Below are 5,762 nucleotides of genomic sequence, written 5' to 3'. Positions count from 1 at the left end.
AGACGAATAGATCTGACCTCAGGAAGTCTCTTTAGTTTGGACATGGCATGAACTCGGCGAGTAGGAGTGGGTTTCCCCGAGGATCACAAAGTTGATGACTCTCTGAGTTGAGGGAATGACTCGGTGGGTCAGAGGGGATTTAAGGGACATGAGTTCACGACTGAACTCGCAAGTCAAGAGCCAGACTCGACGAGTTGGGACGGGTTGTCCCGCGATTCACGATCAGTGACGAGTTGAAGAGTGGGGGATTGACTCAGTGAGACATGTAAGTGTCGGGTCTATGAAGGACACGCATGGACTCGCCGAGTCACATTGGTGCACTCGACGAATCTGGTCAAAGTTTGACTGTTGAATTTGTTGACTTTTAGGTTTTGGTCAACATTTGGACTAGTGGACTGTTTGAAGGGTAAAATAGTCTTTTAGCATTCTTAGAGGATGTAACGGATTCTAGTCTAGCCAGGAAAGCTGATATTGATTGAGATGATTGTTATGTTTTAGGCTGAGGCTAGATCAATGGATACGCAAGCAAGATACTATCCGAGATATCCGAGGTGAGTCTTCTCACTATACTATACCTGGAAGGGTACTTATGTGTCACCAGAAGGTGTTGTATGATATGATATATGTGCTATGTGCGGTTATGTGATATGTATGTGTTATGTATGATATGTATGGTAAGGACCGGAAGGTCAAGAGGGTAAGGACTAGAAGGTCAAGAGGGTACGGACCGGATGGTCAAGAGGGTAGGACCGGAAGGTCTACCGGGATTCAGGATGGAAGTCCCCTGAGATACCTGGATCGGAAGATCCCATAGAGTATGGCCTGGAAAGGCGTATGTGTGGTATATGGTATTTTGGTTAACTCACTAAGCATTTATGTTTACAGTTGTGGTGTTACGTCTTTCAGGTACTAGTGAGGACCGTGGAAAGGCGTCGGCGTGACCTGTACACACGAGAGAAGATTTGATTTGATCTTGTGATATGTTTTGAATTGGTTACTATTGAGGAATACTTTTGAGAATGTTTATTTTTATGAGAAAATTGGTTGTTGAAAAATGAAATTTTTTTTTTAAAATCCCGTCGTTACAAGTTGGTATCAGAGCCTAGGTTTTAGGGACTGGGATGCAACTTCGGGCGTATATGAACTCAAACTGAGGATTTGAGAAATTTTCAACATAAAAAACTAAATTTTTCTAAATAGAGCAAGAAGTCCTGAGATAACCAGAACGGAGCAGTGTGTACAGTTAGCCAGCGCCCGAACGGTGAATTCCCAAAATACCTTTACATTATGTGTTATGAGATATGATGTATTATGTTTGCATGCTAGATTAGGCTAGGTATTCATAATAGAACTAGAGTGGCCTGATTTGTGATGGCTTAGCCTAGGACGTTACCGCTGCTATGAGATGACTTGAGTGTAAGTATGTAGCAGTGAAGAGCCTATGAGAGGTCTGCCAGAGGATAGCCAATGAAGGGCAAGAGTAGAGTACTTGTGATCCAGGATCCAAGGAGGAGGAATTGGGGTGAATGTTGATGCGGTGTGGTCGGTAGTATAGGGCCCATACTACCGAAGACACCGCATCAGATAGCAGTCCACGTAAGAATCCTTAGGATACTGGGGAACAAGTAGGGTTGCGTTATCGAGTGCGAGTATGCTCGATTGAGTCTCTGATAATTCTATGTTGTATTTCAGAGACATCATGGTTGGGACGCGACACACACCTGAGAGCAACGGTGTCAGCGACGAGGAGATCCATCGGTTGATTCATGAGGAGGCGGCTGTGGCTATACGAGCTGAGATACCGGAGATGTTTGGGTCTATTAAGACCACGTTGATTAAGACTTTTGATGAGCGGTTTTCCGCTCTTACTGATGTTGTCGTTGCTGTATCGGGAGTTCAGCAACACGAAGCCACCAGAGTTTGACGGGACGCAGGACCCGATTGCTGCTACGAGATGGATATCTGACATTGATGGATGTGTTTAAACTTGTTCGTGTCCGGAGCATTTGAGAGTGCGGTTCGCGTTGAACCAGCTTCGCCTGCAGGAGAAGGATTGGTGGAAGTTTGTGTCAGCAAAATTCACCCCAACTGAGCTTATTATAGTGACCTGGGAAAGGTTCACCACTATGTTTCATGACGAGTACGTTCCCCCTATGGAAAGGGAACTCTTGGCTCAGGAGTTTTTGACCCTTAAGCAGGGTACTGATTCAGTTACGGTGATTATGTGGAAATTTCATGAAAGGGCGATGTTTTGCCCTGAGCAGGTGTCTACCGAGCAGGTTCGCATGAGCCGGTATCTGAGTATTCTGGGGAAGGATATCCAGGAGTTTGTGGCAAACTCGACTTACTGGACATTTGCTGAGCTTCAGGAAAATGTTCGGCAGAGGGAGATTGAGTTGGAGACGCAGGCCAGGGAAGAGGCCAAGTCTCAGAGGATGGATCGGCAGCCGACACATTCTCAGCCGGCAGCCAAGTGTGCCAAGCCCACCGATTCGAGGTCTAGAGGCTAGAAGGGCCACACCTGCATGAAGTGCGGAAAGGGACACGATGGGGTTTGTCGATCTGGTGCTTGCTACAGATGTGGCAAGGAAGGGCATATCGCCAAGGATTGCCCCAAGGGGTTCATGGTTTGCTTTCATTCCAACCTAACCGAACATCGGAAGGCCGAGTGTCTGCAGTTGAGGGGGACAGCATAGGGGACACCGCTGGGATCTGCCCCTGCTGCTACGTAAGCTATTGAGGGTCGGCCGGTGAAGTTCGAGGCGCCGAAGGCGCGAGGGAGAGCATTCCAGCTGACAGCAGAGGAGGTCCGTGCAGCACCCGACGTCGTAGCTGGTATGTATTTTGTTCATATTTATTTATGCTGAAATAAAATCTTGTGTTTACATTATGTTATGTATAGGTACTTTTCTTGTGAATTCAGTACCTGCTTTAGTGCTATTTGACTCGGGAGCGAGTCGATCTTTTGTTTCGTGAGCTTTTAGTCTTTATATCGTTATTTGCTGAGAGGCATTGAGTCGGCCTCTGTGAGTTTCTATAGCTGATGAGTAAGCGGTGTATGCCACGGAAGTGATTCGAGGATGTAGACTGGAAATCTTCGGTGTGGGGTTCCCGGTCGATCTAGTCCCAATTGCGATGGGGGACGTATGTGTCATAGTGGGCAAGGATTGGTTGAGCCAATTTGGAGCTATTATAGACTGTGAGCGTCAGTTAGTGACGATGCGAGACCCTAGTGGGGGAGTTCTTATGGTGTACGGTAAGGGTACACGTTCTGGGTCGGCATTTTGTTCGGCCGCTAGAGGGAGACAGTGTCTACAGCAGGGCTGTAAAGGGTTCCTGGCGTATGTGATGGTTACTAGGGTTGATTCAGAGAGACCGAGGTCAGTTGATGAGGTTCCGATAGTGCATGAGTTCCCAGATGTATTCCTAGAGGAGTTGCTGGGCGTGCCACCTGAGAGGCAGGTAGAGTTTCGTATCGATTTGGTTCCGAGGGCAACACCTATCACCAAGGCGACCTATCGCCTTGCGCCTCCAGAGATGCAGGAGTTATCCTCGCAGCTTTAGGAGCTACTGGGGAAAGGGTTTATTCGGATGAGTAGTTCGCCGTAGGGAGCACCTGTTCTTTTTTTCAAGAAAAATTATGGTTCACACCGGATGTGTATTGATTACCAGGAGTTGAACAAGTTGATGGTGAAGAACCATTAACTGTTGCCAAGGATCGACCATTTGTTCAATTAGTTACAGGGAGCATCTTGGTTCTCCAAGATCGATTTGAGGTCTAGATATCATCAGGTGAGGGTGCGAGATGAAGATATCCAGAAGATAGCGTTCATGACTTGTTATGGGCATTACGACTTCGTGGTGATGCCTTTCGGGGTCACCAATGCACCGACGGTGTTTATGGATCTCATGAACAGAGTGTGAAGACCGATGTTAGATCGCTCGGTGATCGTGTTCATCGATGACATATTGGTGTATTCGAGATCCAGAGAGCAACATGAGGAACATTTGAGAGAGATTCTCGTAGTTTTGAGATCAGAGAGGCTTTATGCCAAATTCTCCTAGTGTGATTTCTAATTGCAAGAGGTTCAATTCCTGGGGCACCTCGTTAACCAGAAAAGGGATATTGGTCGATCCTACCAAGATCGAGGCAGTGATGAGTTGGGAGGTGCCGAGGTCACCTACCGAGATCAGGAGTTTCCTAGGGTTGGCTGGTTATTATCGAAGATTTATCAGGGGTTTCTCCAGGATCACCGTACCACTCACCAAGTTGACTCGGAAGGGTGTTGCTTTTTCATGGGGCCCAGAGTAACAGGCCTCCTTCGAGACACTTTGCCAGAGACTATGCGAAGCCCTGGTGTTAGCCCTTCCATAGGGGATGGAGGACTTTGTTGTGTACTGCGACGGTCGATATCAGGGTTAGGAGCGGTGCTTATGCAGAGGGGGCATGTGATAGCATATGCATAAAGGCAGCTGAAACCTCATGAGTCGAGGTATCCCACCCACGATCTGGAGTTGGGGGCAGTGGTGTTCACCCTCAAGATCTGGCGTCACTATCTGTATGGGGTTCGGTGTACCATATACACAGACCACAAGAGCTTGAAGTACCTGATGGATTAGCCCAACCTGAATATGCGTAACAGGAGATGGTTGGATGTGGTAAAGGATTACGACTTCGAGATCCTGTACCACCCAGGCAAGGCTAATGTTGTAGCCGATGCCTTGAGCGGTAGGGCGGAGGGCACCCCGGTGCGAGATGTTTGCTTGACATTGTCAGTGATGAGTCTGGTGTGGGACGCCATTCGAGGGGCCCAGGCGGAGGCCGTGAGATCGGAGAACCGCAAAAGGGCGCGAGTGATCGGGCAGGTATCGGAGTTCATTACTGATAGTTGAGGACTTATGAACTTTATGGGTCGGATTTGGGTACCGTTTGTAGGCGGAATGTGTACCATCTTGATGGAGGAGGTGTATCGATCGAGGTTCTTGATCCATCCCGGGGCCACTAAGATGTATTTGGACTTGAAGAAGGAGTATTGGTGGCGCTGTATGAAGAGGGATGTTGCATGGTTCGTAGAGAGGTGCTTGACGTGTCGCAAGGTTAAGGCCGAGCACCAGCGTCCGCATGGTAAGTTACAGCTGTTAGAGATTCCCAACTGGAAGTGGCAACATATTGCTATGGATTTCATCACCAAATTGCCGATGACCGCTAGGGGTGTCGATGCATTTTGGGTGATTGTGGACAAATTGACGAAGAGCACTCACTTCCTCGCCATCAGTGAGAGCTCTTCTGTGGAGAGACTGGCAGAGTTGTACGTGAGGGAGGTGGTAGCGTGGCATGGAGTACCGATATCGATTTTCTCATATCGAGATGTGCGTTTCACTTCCAGATTTTGGAAGAAATTTCATGGGGAATTGGGTACGAGGCTGCATTTTAGTACCGCATACCACCCAAAGACTGACGGTCAAAGCGAGCGGACGATTCAGATGCTTGAGGACATGCTTCAGGCATGTGTATTGGATTTTGGCGGGAGTTGGGACAAATATTTGCCCTTTGCCGAGTTTTCCTATAACAACGGCCATAACCCGAGCATTGGTATGCCACCCTTTGAGCTGTTTTATTAGAGAAAGTGTCGGACTCCCATTTGCTGGGGAGAAGTAGGGCAACGTGTGATGGGTAGTATAGAGATTATGTTGCAGACGACCAAGCAGATTTAGCAGGTCAGACAGAGGTTACTGAAGGCCCAGAGCCATCAGAAGAGTTA

The sequence above is a fragment of the Lactuca sativa genome, chromosome 4 (assembly GCF_002870075.4).
Source record: "Lactuca sativa cultivar Salinas chromosome 4, Lsat_Salinas_v11, whole genome shotgun sequence".
Classification (NCBI taxonomy): domain Eukaryota; kingdom Viridiplantae; phylum Streptophyta; class Magnoliopsida; order Asterales; family Asteraceae; genus Lactuca; species Lactuca sativa.
Note: the sequence above shows the minus strand (reverse complement) of the source record.